Source organism: Sapajus apella, unplaced genomic scaffold (genome assembly GCF_009761245.1).
Source record: "Sapajus apella isolate SASKATOON/1434 unplaced genomic scaffold, GSC_monkey_1.0 scaffold2, whole genome shotgun sequence".
Classification (NCBI taxonomy): Eukaryota; Metazoa; Chordata; class Mammalia; order Primates; family Cebidae; genus Sapajus; species Sapajus apella.
The window spans coordinates 34,645,135-34,661,249 of NW_022436942.1; positions in this window are offsets into that span (position 1 = coordinate 34,645,135).

Genomic DNA, 16,115 nt, shown 5'->3' on the forward strand with positions numbered 1-16,115 from the left:
GAGTTTAATAAGGCTGAAGAATCATTATAATGATAATTAGTCATATTTTAGGACAGATGGGAAAGTGTCTGGCAGTGGTGGCTTAGCTGGAGCTGTTGCCACACCAAAGCAATAAAGTAATGTCAATGTGTCAGTCACATCAAGTTAGGCACAAGAAGGGTGCAATAGCAGCTTACTTCACACACTGCTTTGTTAATCATCCCTGCCTGGCACAGACTGGGACAGAGTTACAGCATTTCCAAGACAGATAGGCAGTTTGAGAATAACCATCTCATTATTATCACATATAATCTCCAAAGACAGCCACCATTGATAGCTTCCTTCCTTGATATGCATGTTACTCCTCACACTGGGAGAGTGAGTCTACCCCCTTGAATCTGGCCTGGCCCTGTGAGTTGTTTAGATCAATAGAATACTGTGGCTATGACTCTGCTAATTGTAGGTCAAGCTTTTAGAAAGACTGGCAGCTTCTGCTTCCTCTATCTTGGAAGAAAGCAGTAGGATAAGCAGTTCAAATACTCTGAGCCCATCTCACTATGAGACAGCCCAAGCTAGCCATGTAAAAAGAGGGACAGAAACAGGCCTGACCAGCTCTTGGATATTCCAGTCACCCCAACTGAGGTTCTGGACATGAGTGAGTGAAGAAGCAATTTTACACATTTCAGCTTCAGTAGATACCACGTGGAGCAAAAGACCTGTTCAGTCCAGATTGTTTTTAAGCCGTTATGTTCTGGCATGTTTCATATACAGTAACAGATATTTGAAACACCTGTCAACATTTAAAATAGGGTCATATATCTCTTGATCTCCTCTCTTTGCTAAATGAAGTAGAGCATTTCTTCAGAGAAATGAAATAAGGGGAAAACAGTAAGAATTTGATACAATGGAGAGGGTAATTCCTTTTCAGAGGATACAAATTTTAGTTTTATAAAAGTCCTATTAATATAGAGCAGTTAACCTTTCTTTGTTCACTCATGCATTCATGTGTAAATATTTTTTGAATAAATGTATTGCTTACTATACATAGAAAATCTCCAAACTGTGATGATTAGATTTTCTGATGGTACGCAGAAAGTCAAAAAATTTAATTCTAACCATCATAACTTGGAGAGTCATTCTGTTTCTCACTTTCAGTACAGTAGCCAATAAACTGCATGAGACATCAAACACTTTATTATAACATAGGCTTTGTGTTAGGTGACTTCCCAGCTGCAAGCCAATAGAAGTGTCAGCACATTTAAGACAGGCTAGGCTAAGTTCTGATATTCCATAGGCTAGGTATATTAAGTACTTTTTCAATTCAGAATATATTTTCTGACTTATGATGGATTTATCAGGACACAATCCCATCATAAGTTGAGGAACATCTGTAGGGCTAAATGAGATAGATAAGGTCCCTGATCTCATAGTGCTTATATCCTAATTTGGGAAGACAAATAACAAGAACCAAAGCAAAAAGACAATTTCAGTTGGTGATAATGCAATTAATCTGGGGAAAGGTAATGTGATAGCTTTATCAGAGTCTCTCTAAGGGTTCCCCACAATGCATCAGCAATAAACAACAGAAAAAAAAAGAAAGAAAATGCTCACCCTGAGATTGTAATACAGTTTAATTATCTGTAACCTAATTCACAGTTTCTGGTTTGAGTAAACACAATTCATGGTGTGGGCGGGGCTTTCCCATTTTGAGTCTTACTTTGAGTCTCAGCTTTGTTAACACTGAAACTGATCTGGTGGGGCAGGTTCTTTTTCTCCTACCTTATTAGCTTTTAGGGAGGTAAAAATGGCACGAGCTAGCACTGGAGGTACAGGTACTTTACTGGCCCACAGGTTGTCTATTAATGCATTACCTAAGACAGAGCCATTGATGTGCTCAAAGAAAATAAGTTTGATGGGCATGTTGGTTGATTCCATGACTTCACTGTTGTGAATAGTGCTGTGATGCACATATGAGTGCATATGCCTTTTTGGTAGGACAATTTATTTTCCTTTGAGTAATGGAATTGCTGGGTCAAATGGCAGTCCTGTTTCAAGTCCTTTGAGAAATCGCCAAACTGCTTTTCACAGTGGCTGAACTAATTGACATTCCCACCAGCAGTGTATGAGTGTCCCCTTTTCTCCATAGCCTCACCAGCATCAGTTGTTTATTGACTTTTTAATAATAGCCAGTCTCACTGGTGTGAGATGGTATCTCATTGTGGCCTTGATTTGCATTTCTCTGATGATTAGTGATGTTGAGCATTTTTTCGTATGTTTGTTGGCCGCTTGCATATCTTCTTTTAAGAAGTGTCTGTTCATGTCTTTCGGTCTCTTTTGAATGGGGCCTCTTTTGTTTTTGCTTGTTGAATTGTTTAAGTTCTTCATAGATTCTGGATATTAGACCTTTGTGAATAGTTTGTGAATATGTTATCCCATTCTGTAGGTTTAATCTGTTAATAGTTTCTTTTGCTGTACAGAGCTCTTTAGTTTAATCAGGTCTTACTTGTCAATTTTTGTTTTAGTTGCGAAGGTAGATTAAATAATAAAATGTGGTACTTATATGCTATGGAATACTACGCAGTCATAAAACAGAACAAAATTATGTCCTTTGCAGCAACACAGATGCAGCTGGAGGCCATTATCCCAAGCAAATTAATGAAGGAAAAGAAAAACAAATACCACATGTTCTCACTTACCAGTAGGAGCTAAACACTAGGTACCAATGGACATAAGATGGCAACAATAGACACTTGAGACTGCTAGAAGGACAAAGAGGTTGAAAAACTAACTACTGGATACTATTTTCAGTACCTAGGTGATGGGATCAATCATATTCCAAACCTCAGCATCAAAAAATACATCCATCTAACAAACCTGTACATGTAGCTCCTGAATTTAAAATAGAAGTTGAAAATATTTCTCAAAATGAAAATAAGTTTGAATTGAGAGAGAGAATCAAGGAACTAGATATTTTACAGTCCTGTATTTCTGCAAGGCTTCAGTTACTTATTTTCTTCTGAAGAAAGAGTATTTTTCATAAGAGAATTGGAAAAACCACTCTTCTTTCACAAACATAGCATGGTTCTCTGTGATATACCATGAATCTTCTGTTGAGACTCTTCCACATTCTTTTGAAATTAGCAATGACTTCCTTGAAAGAGGGTATATACTTAGAGGATTATAAATCATTCTACTATAAAGAAATTTGCACATGTATGTTTATTGCAGCACTATTCACAATAGCAAAGACTTGGAACCAACCCAAATGCCCATCAGTGATAGACTGGTAAAGAAAATGTGGCACATATACACCATGAAATACTATGCAGCCATAAAAAAGGATGAGTTCATGTCTTTTGCAGGGACATGGATGAAGCTGGAAACCATCATTCTCAGCAAACTAACACAGGAACAGAAAACCAATCACCATATGTTCTCACTCATAAGTAGGAGTTGAACAATGAGAACACATGGACACAGGGAGGGGAGCATCACACACTGGGGCTTGTCAGGGGGTGGAGGGCTGGGGAGATGATGGGTTGATGGGTGCAGCAAACTACCATGGCACGTGTATATCTATGTAAAAAACCTGTACATTCTGCACATGTAGCCCAGAACTTAAAGTAAAAAAAAAAAAAAAAAAAAAAAAAAGAGGAAATTCTGTCTTAATTTCTGCTTATTTATCCTCTCACACAATATCCTGCCCAAAGTACATGCTTAATAAATATTTGTTAAATAAGTGAATGTCAGATAAAGAGACCAGTGTCTGCATTCAAAACCCAGCTCAGCAACCTACTAGCAGTGTGACCTTGGTCAAGTTACTTAATTACTCTCAACCACTACATTGTTACTTTAAAATGAATATTAAGTTTTCAAAATGGGGACTCTGGATAAATTAGAATAGACACTTAGCCATTGCTAGTTAATGCTGGCAACACTGTGTGTGTGTGTGTGTGTGTGTGTGTGTGTGTGTAATGCCTATACATATATACATGTATATATTAGTTGTATTTGTATTATATATTTTAATTTCAATCATTTGTAGGCATATATATATACATGTATACATACATTTGTATGCCTAAAGATGATATATATATGTATATATATACACATATATATATACAAGCATATATATATACACATATATATATACAAGCATATATATATACACATATATATACGTGTGTGTGTGTGTATATATATATATATATATATATATACGCAAGTATACAAACATACACATACGCACACACACACACACACACACATATATTTGTGCCTGCAAATGTAATCGTTTCCTCATAGAGGTTATTTGCCTTTAGATAAAATCTGAGAAAAGTGAAGATCATTACTGTTAGAATTCAATTTGAATGTATTTTTATTTAAATACTGACTTTTTAAACTTTGCTTTCTTCTAAGACAAATTTCTTATTTGGCCAACATTAACTTGCAATGCCTATGTATCTATTATAATTTACCTAAAGCCACCACTTTAAAAACTTAATAATATTAATTTTAAAATAATTATGTGGTAGTTGAAGTTTATTAGTGGAAAAGCGGCAGAAGGACAGAGGAAAGAAACAGCAAACTTGACTTATTTTACAACCTAAAGGTCTAATACCAGAAGACCTACTCTTACAATGTCTATTCATGAAAAACTCATTGAAAAGTCCAAATGATACTAATGAGATAAGTTAAATGTCCTTGCCTGCAAAGAACCCCAGTAGAAATTTTATAATAAATTTGTCTTCAATTAAAGGTAATAGGGTAGAGAAAGGAAATAAATCATATAAATTAAAAGTTTTTGCCATTTTTTATGTTGGTCACATATTTGTGGACTAAGTAGATGAGGACTTATTGATACAGAATTAAACAAAATTGAGTGATATTATAATTAATTTTAGAGCGTAGCATTTATTTGGCAAGATGAGAACACATAGGGGCTGGATGCGCCAGTGTTTAAAAATGAATGATAATGAGATAGTATTTTAGTTAGGACTATCGGCTTAACATCAAGAGCCATTTGCTTAGACTATAATTTCACAGGAAATATAATGCTAATATTCAGTTTATAGAATAATCCCGTTAAGTGGTAGAAATTATAGCCTTTAAGAAGATTTCAACCTCTTTTTTTTTAACTTCTAGGGAGAACTTTATCTGCTCTCAAAAGGTCTTAAAATAACCATCTGATCTTTCAAAATATGTATCAGTCCTAATTCTAGGGTGCCTCATCCTTCAGTGAACCTAAAAGTTTGTAAATAGATTTATAAATAGTGACAACAAATGATTCCTCTTTCTAAAATGCATTCTTACCTTGGCTAACAAATAACTGAAAGATTTTCAACTACTTGCTTGCCCTTCTAACCAGGCAATCTGAGGGCATTCTCTAGCCCTCGGTCATCCAAATAGCAACTTTGCTTGGAATAAAATTAGAGAGAACATTATCACCATAACCTGACAAACACTGAGACCATCCCACAGAAGTAAGCTGGTAAAAAACATAAGATAAACAATGATCCTAAAGATATACCAAAAATTAAATATGGCGTTTTTATCATTGAACTCCGGTGGGATATACGGTACGAAATGGGGAATATGAACAGGTTACACGTTCCATATCACTCTAAACAGCTCAGTGAAGATTCCTTGGGATTTATTATGACAGATACTGTTACAATTTCTTTAGCTCTCAACTTAAAAGCATGTGTTTGGTTCAATCCCCACCCAGAATTATTGGGTTTATATCAATGTCACGTAACCAATGTCTTCCCAGATAGTGGAACATGTTACTGAAAATATCTTTATTTCCCTTCACTCACAGATTTACACACAGGAGGGGCTTAAATGATTCTTAGTCCTCAGAAAGTGTGTAATGAGGGGGTCAGGAATGGTACAGGTAGAAAAATGTTCTCTTAGTGGAATGTAGTATTGGCTCTTCACCCAATTTCTGCAGATGACCTAAATAACAATTGCCTTAGAGATGCTGGTAATTTGAAACAAAAATTACCATCTCTATCAGATGTTGGCTAGCATCTCTTAAATCATCTAGTCTTTTATTTATTTGTTCCATAAAAATATATCGAGTGCCTTCTCTGTTCCCCAAAGTGTACTGGGCCCTACAAATACTGCATTTAATGAGACAGACATTGTTCATAACCTGCATATGAACTTGCAATATAGAGATGGAGGGAGATACTAAACTACAATAAACTAAAAGCAGAGCTAAACAGATGTTTGCAGTCAAGTGTTACATATGGGAAGCACATAGTGCTACGGAAACATGTTATAGGAATGTTCCTACTTCTTCCAACTGGTAGAAAAGGACACCAAAGAGATCCTCATCTTTGTAACCCACTGCAAATGACTTAATTTCCAGGGCTTTGGTTTCCTTGGATAGAAGTAAAAGGAATGGAAATAAATGAGTTCCAAAGTCCCTTTCAGTGACAAGGGGCTAGAATCCTTTCCAATCTTCCCAATCCTAAAAGCATATTCCAATGGCATGTTCTCTGCAAGAATAATTTGATGGCTTGTTAATGACGAAGTGCAGACAATAGCTATGTCTTTGACTATCCCTAGAGTGCCAGCAGTGAGGCTGGATTTCAGAACCTGAGATGCTCACTCACCTCTACTGGAAATACGCTAGGAAGAAAGTCCTTGTGGAATCCCATAGGGTCTTTTTTTTTTTTTTTTTTTTTTTTTTTTTTTTTTTTTGAGATGGAGTTTCGCTCTTGTTATCCAGGCTGGAGTGCAATGGCGCAATCTCGGCTCACCACAACCTCTGCCTCCGGGGTTGAGGCAATTCTCCTGCCTCAGCCTCCTGAGTAGCTGGGATTACAGGCATGTGCCACCATGTCTAGCTAATTTTTTGTATTTTTAGTAGAGACAGAGTTTCACCATGTTGACCAGGATGGTCTCGATCTCTTGACCTCGTGATCCACCCACCTTGGCCTCCCAAAGTGCTGGGATTACAGGTGTGAGCCACCGCCTGGCCCTCCCATAGAGTCTTACTGTCTATTTCCCAAAGGCTCCTTTTCCTTGTGTGTATCAAGCTGGGTAGGAGTACTATTCTCTTCTGATTCACAGTGAGCTGTCATGTGCCCTAAAGGTGCTGCCTCAGAATGTTGTATCCTCTCAGTTTTCTCCCTTAAGTAATAATGTAGATGGACAAGAACCCCAAAGGATTCTTGTTAGCCTTTCATTACCAAAATAAGGGGATGAGTCGCATAAACAGAGAAATAGAAACCTGCCTATGTTTTCCATGGTTTCTGAAGTAAAGATGCAAATGACTTCTGTAGTAGACGCTGTAGTATGGCTCTTTCAATATATTTTCCAACTCCTTTCTTGTTTTCCTCTTCTATTGTGGCCAGAAAATGGAAGTGCTTAATTCTCAGCCTCTCTTTCAGGTCATGATAGCTCCGTTCTGGCCTATCAGATGTAGCAGAAGTCCCTAGGAACTCAAAGGGCGTCCTGTTGCTTTGCTTTTCTCATTCTTCCTGTTTGGAACAGGCATGTGATGGCTGGAAATATAGCAGCCATCATGAAACTGTGAGGAGGAAAGTCATTGGTGAAGTTCATGGAACAGAAAGAAAATGAACTTGGTTCTTTGATGACATATTAGAGAAGCTGCCTCAGCCTTGAACAATCTTCATTAAAACTGATATTTAAATATTTACTGGGTTTTTGTTTGTCACAATGAATTTAATTCTAACTGATCAACTTGCAGTAATAATACGGATTGTATACAGGAAGATCATATACAGAAACTTCAGGGTGATCTTGGTGTACTTGGAAGTAGCCTAAAATTGATCAGAATGTCATCATACTTCTTTGGGTTGTATGAGATCATCCTTGTTATTTCATAGTATTTTATCTCCTAGGTATAAGATTTTGGTCAATAAATATTAGAATATTCAAAGTAATGGAAACAAAGCTGCCAGCCCCTACCTGTATTGACAAAATTAAAATGCTTTTAATTTAGAGAAGCTCAGTGTTGTGACCACTCTGAATTCAAAGGTGAGGTGCTGTACCTCATTCAGAGGGATAGAGTCTAAGACGAAAATATTTGTTTTAAAAAATGCAAGGCTATCTCAAGCTATTTATCATGGAGCATATTAAATAAAAGTTCCCACTCTGAAGAAAACATTCCTCCAATATTTAAATGTTTTGGGAATGTGAGAGGTTCATCGTGTCTTATTAAACAAACAGAAAATACCACCGCTCTAGGCTCTAGAGTCAGACTAACTGGCTACACTTTTTAAACCCTTACTGGCAGCACAATTTTGACAAGTTATGGAACTTCAGTAATGTTCAGTTTCCTCCTTTGTAAAAAGAACTAATAACAAGAATTACCTCCTAAACCTGTATCTATTGGATACAGTTATTTGCAGTAAATGTTATCAGTTACAATTATTGTGGCAGAAGCTTTACCTTGAAGGTTTGTTTATGTTTCATTTTTGGTTGGTATTACATTTCTTTACCTGTGTTTAACTTATGTGGGTCTTTTTGGATAAAAAGTCATCAGTAGTGTATTCTAATAGATGATATGTAAGTTTACTAGACTTCTTAGAGTCCTTGAGGCACCTTGAAGGCAAGAAATATTTTTATCCAGTGTCAAGCACAGTGTTTGGCACATATAGGTGCTTAACAAACATTTGTTAAATAAACAAGTAAGTGAATGCTATGAAAGGAGATAAAGAAAATCCCTTAGGCAACTCTTTATTACTTTACATTTATTAGGGGCCAATATAAGAGCTATATTCAGAGCATAAAGTACCCAATGTCTCTGTATACTAACTTCTGAACTCCTAGAACTCGTTTTTATCTACAGTGTAACTAGCATTTTGAAAAGACCTCAATTTCCTGGGTTCTCTTTGTGGGTTATTCATTTTGTTTGTTTTGTTCAAGTAGTATAACAATGGTGTGGGAATTAAATTTAAACCATATGAACTATGTGCTAAAATCTAACATGTTCAAGCAGGGAAAAGCAGAACCAGACAAGAAACAAATTTCAAGTCTCAAGAAGCCAGTTTTGTGTTTCTGCAGACCCCACAGATAGAATCTAGGCACTGTATTAATAGTAGATTAATGTTTTTGTCTTCTACAGAGTGATTTGATCAACAATAGCCATTCCACAGCACTTATAAGCTGTAGTTGACTGGCATATATTGCCCTTAAACACAAAAACATAACCATAAATAAAAATGTAAACTCATCAGAGAAGGGAACTCAACATATGTCCCTGATTTCCCTTAGGCAGGCTTGGGGATACAGAAACTCTTGCAAATAGAGACAATAAAACAATGATTTCAGGTTCTGTCACTACTGAACAGGTAGAATCAAGAAATTCCTGAAGACACTGAACTGCAATTTTCTAAACTTCAAGTTAGATAAAAAGTTGATGTCTGCCACCTTGTTGATATTTGACACATTCTTAGGTACTATATCTGTTATTCATTTCATTAGTTTTGTCTGGTTACAAACAACAAAACAATCTAAAAGAGCTGCAGCTTAAACTACCTAGAAGATTATTTTCTTTCATGTAAAGTAGTCCATAGATAAGCAATCCTAGATTGGTATAAACATATCAAATATTCTTAAATGTCTTCTCCTACTTGTGCACTTTAACTAGAAATTTGGCAGACTTGAGAGATTCCATGTGATGGTGTTGCTACGTTTTGATTAAAATGAACTCTTAGCTAATTCCAAAATTTATTTTTCCCCTTAAATAAAAAAGCATTATCACAATTTAGATTTTTTTTTTTTTGATCTGGAGTTTCACTCTTGTTTCCCAGACTGGAGTGCAATGGCACAATCTCAGCTCACTGCAACCTCTGCCTCCCGGGTTCAAGTGATTCTCCTGCCTCAGCCTCCTGAATAGCTGGGATTACAGGCATGCACCACCATGCCAGGCTAATTTTATATTTTTAGTAGAGATGGGGTTTCTACATGTTGATCAGGCTGGTTTCAAACTGTCGACCTCAGATGATCCACCCACCTTGGCCTCCCAAAGTGTTGGGATTACAGGCGTGAGCCACTATACCTGGCCTAGAATGTTTTTAAAAAGCAGTATAGAATGCTACATTGATTTAGAGACAAATAGAACATCAATATATTTAAAAAATAGTTTAAAAATGTGTTCACGTGCGTGTGTGTGTGTGTGTGTGTGCACACGCGCGCATGTGCGCATCCCAAGATCACTAAATTGGAATTGACAAAGACTATTTAATATGTAATCCTATTAGGGTAGGTAGTTAGGCAGACATGGACAGGGCAGGAAAGGGTACCCTCACCATCCAGGAATGTCAGGTGATCATCAGGTGATGGTTTGGTAGTTGTTAAACTGTCTAAAATAATAATTGGTCACACCTGGTGCCAGGGAAAGACAGTCTCCCAAGAGATGAAAAACACCCAAAGCTGGTGGTCAGCAGCTTCCCAGTAAGATCTCAGAAGCTGGGCAAGTGGGTTCAAGCATGCACAGTAAGAGGCAAAATGGCAGAGTTTAACTCATATATAACCTTTCTCTAGGAACACTTGACGGGTAAGGAAAAAAATGCCTCAAGTGAGCATGCATACAATTTCAGTAAACACACTGCGTGCGGCCCCTCCAAAATGCTGGCAGGCCACTGCACATGTAGAATGCCAACTTATAAAACATCAAGTCAAAGGTAAAACTGGGCGCTTGAATCTCTCAAGTTGCCTGCTTGACTCTCCTCCAAGTGGATTTTACTTCCTTTCGTTCCTGCTTTAAAACTTTTTAATGAACTTTCACACTTGCTTTAAAGCTTGCCTCAGTCTCTCCCTCTGCCTATGCCCCTTAGACGAATTGTTTCTTCTGATGGGGCAAGAAGTGAGGTTGCTGCAGACCTGTATGAATTCATTGCTGCCAACAATCCCAAAATTTCTTTGTTAGTGTATCCAAATAGTAACCAAGAAGCAGATACATTTTCCCACAAACATTTGTGAAAAGAAAATTAAAACTCAGGACCTCAATTCACTATGCCAAAGAGAAAAAATTAAATTAAAAGGAAAATTTAATCAAATTAAATTAAATTAAATTGAAAGGAAAAATTAAACAGTCATGCAAGAAGCTGCCTTTCCTTTTGATCCTAAGCAAACAGCTACAGAAAAAAGGTTAAATAACTCCACAGGTAGGCACTCTATGTTCACCTTATCTTATGTAAAGTGCCACAAGATGAATACATAATTGACTATTCCCCTACCTGCTCCTATTTTCTTGGAACATATGGGTAACTATATCCTTATTTCTCTCCAGCCCACTTTTACCCCTTTAAATATTGAAGCCCTCAAATTCATCTTTGGAGAAAGACACAGACCACAAATTGTTTCTGTAATTCCATGTTTCATTCTTCCAGGTATGTCCTTAACCTTGGCAAAGTAAACTTCTAAATTGATTGAAACCTGTCTCAGATACTTTTGGGTTTACACATTGTAGGTGTACAATGTGCAAATCACCTGCATATTGTTGGAGACATAGTTCTTGCCCTAATAGAGCCTCAAATCCATAAATATAGAACTCCAAAGATACATACTATGTTCTGGGTGGTAGGTATGATCACAGAAGTAAACCTGAGAAGAGAGGAGGGAGTAAGGAAAACCAGGTGGCTTGGAACTTTCTTTGCCAGGTGGTGTGAGAGAGACATGGGCTGCACAGTAGGAGATCTACAGGGCCTGAGAGTCTTGTGCTACATAGCAGAGAACCATTTCAGCCTCATTAGGACTCTTGAAGCAGTTCTGCCACCTCCATAAAAAGAAGCTCCTAAACCTGGCTTAGGGGAATGAACAGGAAAAGCTATCAGTGTTTAGTAGGCAGGCTCTTTAATATGCATTCACACTGCTGGTCTGAATGTCAAACAAGGGCACCAAGGTGTGACCCAGAGAGACAAAAATCACTGCATTGACCCTGTTTAGGTCCTCTTCTGCATTCTCATTAAAACAAAAAATGTAAACTGAAATCTATCCAAACATAAATTTCACTCAGCCATCCACAGCCCTGGGCTTTTTGCCGTATTTGCTGATATCAATTAGTTTCGTCTGTATTCTTCAACGTTTTCAGTAATTCAATTTATTAGGTGACCAGATTTACCCACTGCCAATTTTCAGTTCTATCCAGTTCATCTTTGGTAACCAAATCATTTTAGAGAGACCACTACATAAAGATACAGGTGTGTGCCAGAGCTGAAAACAGAATTTGTTTCATCCTTCTAGGGATCAAAGTTATTTGCCAAGTATAACCTTAACATTTGGGTGACCAGATTAAGGCATAAGGCTTTTTTTTAAGAATAATTTTTCCATTTTTTTCTTAAAAAAAAATCCAATATAATGTTGACTAGAAGGTATCGTGCATTGTTTTTAAAAATCTTCCAATTAATCATATGCACATGCATATATTTATTTTAAATTGAATGCCTATTTAGATTTGCGGTGAGTCGAGATCGCACCATTGCACTCCAGCCTGGGTAACATGAGTGAAACTCCGTCTCAAAAAAAAAAAAAAAAGAAATATTTTAAGCATATGGAAAACTATAGAAACAAAAGTCACTTAGTACCCAGCATCTACAATAACATTTTTTTTTCCAGAATTTCTAACCTTTCAGGCCCAATTACTATCACTATCTTGAGAGTGAAGAGTATCTTTCCCATGCATACTTTTATACTTTTATTACATATGCATGCCCCCAATATCATACAGTATTGTTTTATGTTGGTTTTAATTGATAAATGTGGTATATTGAGCATATTTTTTAACATGCTTTGTACTTTATATTATTGAAATTTATACATCTTGGTACACACAACTCTCACTCATTTAACTTCTAACATTATATAAATGTACACTTATGTTGTATTGTTATAGCTACTTTTAATTATTGTTTTTGCTACTGTAATGAAAGCAATGAACTCTTCTGTATATGTATTCTGCAATGTGTAAGAATTTCTCTGGAAAATATACTTAGAAATTAAGCGACTGGGTCACAGTTGAATATTCATCTTTATAAACATTGTCAATTTTTTGCGGTAGATAAGTATTCTCTTTTCTCCATATCCTCACCAACATTCAGTTTTTAGCCTTCGAATTCTATCAATCTGATAATCACAGAATGGTATCACATTGTATTGCAAATAACTTCTAGTATGTAGTTTTTCTTTTTATTTTTTATAGTTTCCTTTGATGAATAGACATTTAAAATTTTCATAAATCTAAGTTGTAAATATCTTTTTTATGATTCAAGGTTTATGTATCTTGTTTAATTATTTTTTCTCTTCACAAAGTATGATCATAAAATATTCTCATTTTTCCTAAGGCTAGCAAGATTTTATTTTTACATTTTGTCTTAATTTACTTCAAATTGATTTTTGTGCATGGTGTAAAGTAGGAATCAAACTGTATTATTTCCAAATTAAAAAAACAATTGTATCAGGACTATTGATTAAATTGTCCTTTCCCATGGTTTTGCAATGCTTCCTCAGTCATAGATTAAGTTTCCATATATGGGCTATCTAGTCTGTTTCACTGGTTTACTTATCTATTTCCATACTAACACTATGCTTTTTAAAAATAATACATACCGAAATCTAGTAGTGAGATTTTCTACATCTTGTCTTTTTAAAAATTGCATAAGAAATTCTTGCTCCTTTGATTCTTAATTAAATGTTTAAAATCCGTTCTGAAGTTATACACATATACACATGTCTTTGGGATGTTAGGATTGAGATTTGGTGTTGGGATTTGTGTGATCACAGTGAATTTAACATTAATTTGGCAAGAATTGACATGATACTGAGTTTTTCTATCTATATACATGTCATCTTTCTGCTTATTTAAGCCTTCTTTCCATTATGTTTCACACACTTCTGCCCATTTTTATTAATAGATGTATTCCTAGAACCCTAACAACTTTTTTCTTATATTAAGTGTATATTGTACATTTTCTGTTATCGTAGTTAGGAATGTAATTGACATATATATATATATATATATATGTACATATATATATATTATATGTAGCAAGCATTCAGGACATTCAATTTTATTAATTTGTCTATAGATTTTCATGAGGTTTTTATGTAATTACAGAGTTTCTGTATCAGTATAGTTTTTTCTTTCTTCCAGGTCCTTAACCTTTTATTACCTTTTCTTGTCATGCTGTCCTGAAGACTGAATATAATGTTGAATAGAAATATCAGGCCAGGTATGGTGGCTCACGCTTGTAATCCCAGCACTTTGGGAAGCCAAGGCAGGTGGATCACAAGGTCAGGAGATCAAGACCATCCTGGATAACATGGTGAAACCCCGTCTATACTAAAAATACAAAACAATTAGCAGGGCATGGTGGCACATGTCTGTAATCTCAGCTACTCGAGAGGTAGGAGAATCACTTGAACCCAGGAGGTGGAGGTTGCAGTGGGCCAAGATTGCCCCCCTTCCCCCCCACCCTGGTGGAAAGAAGGAGATTGTTTCAAAAAAAAAAAAAAAAAAAGAAATATGATTGTTTTTAAATATCCACAAATTAATAAAACACATACATGAATACATACATATTTGTTTATTTTTATGTCAGCGCCTATTTAGTTCTAATTACACGTTTGTAAATTTCTTTGCTCACTACTGCCACTCTTCCGCTATGGATCCAAATCATTACCTACTGAAATATACTTGTTTTTATTTTATTCTCACTCAAAGAAATTTTTTGTGTATAAAATTCTAGGTTCATATTTTTTCAGCATGCTATGGATAGTATTCACTTGCCTTCCTTCCTTTATCATTGCTGATTACAACATGGCTACTGATTTAATAATTCTTCCTCTGTAGGTAATCTTTTTGATCTTTCCTCTTGCGGCTTTTAAAATGTTCTCTGTCTTTGACATTTTGTAGCTTTGCTACAATGTGTCTATATGTGGATTTTGTTTTCCTTATTCTACTTAGCACCTGTGTGTCTTCAGTCTGTAAACTCATGTATTTCCATTAGAACTGAAAATCTTCATCAATTGTCTCCTTATATATTGTTTCTTCCCCACTCTTTCTTTTCTCCCTTTGAAATTCTCATCAGGGTTTTATCTTATTCTGTACTCCATTTCTCTTAAACACTTTTCAATATTTGCTGTTTTTATATGTTTTTATGCTTTATTTTAAGCCATTTCCTTAGAGGTTTCTTTTAATTTACTATTTCCCTTTTTAGCTATATCATTTCTATCAGTTTTATTTGATTCTTGCTCACATTTGTCTGTCCTATTTTCAGGATCTTATTCTTCTTGGTTTCTAGTTCTTTTATCTCCTTAATACATTAAATATATTTATTTTATAGTCTTTTTCAGATTGTTCTATTAGCCAAGCTCTTATAGAGTATTAATCCTCCAAATGGTTGTCTCTACTAACTTTACCTAATAAATTTTCTTTGTGTAGTTAGTAACTTTTTGTAAATTGTGAGCTAATTTTTAGCTGAAGATTATTTTTCTAGTGTGGGATTCCAAAGCAATTCTATTTTTTGAACTATTAGTACAAAGCATTTTTACATTTGTTTCTGCTGGTTACCTAAAAGTACTTATTGTTTAACAATGTCCAGAATCACACTGTTGGTTATTTTTCAATTAAGGAATCCTACACAAAACTAGTAATATACTTTCGGATTCCATATCTATACATAGATTATCCAGTGGAACTTTTTTCACTCAGCTTAGGCTAAGATAAGCTTTCTTGTGATTCATCTCACAGCCTTAACAATGTTCCATATGTGTATACAGGCATCTCAGTTACAGTATTTCAGTTCACAACCCAAAACCAAACTTGCTGTCATAACATGGGTATTACGGAGTCCTAACTGCCAATGAAGGATCCAATGAGATATCAGATTACAAGGCTATTACACTGGCAGTAGGGTTTTGTTTTTTGTTTTTCCTTCTGATGATTATTTAAGATTTCCCTTTTAATTTTTTAAAATCAGCAATTTACATGTGAGGGGCGGGTGTAGGGAGAGGTGTGCACACACCCAGACTTGTCTGTGTATTAGGTTATATTTTATACAGCATTTCTACCCATTTGTGATAAGAGGGGTTCCATAGTAAGTTGGGCCACATAATTGACAGAACTAAGAAGTTTGATTAATTCATGAATACAG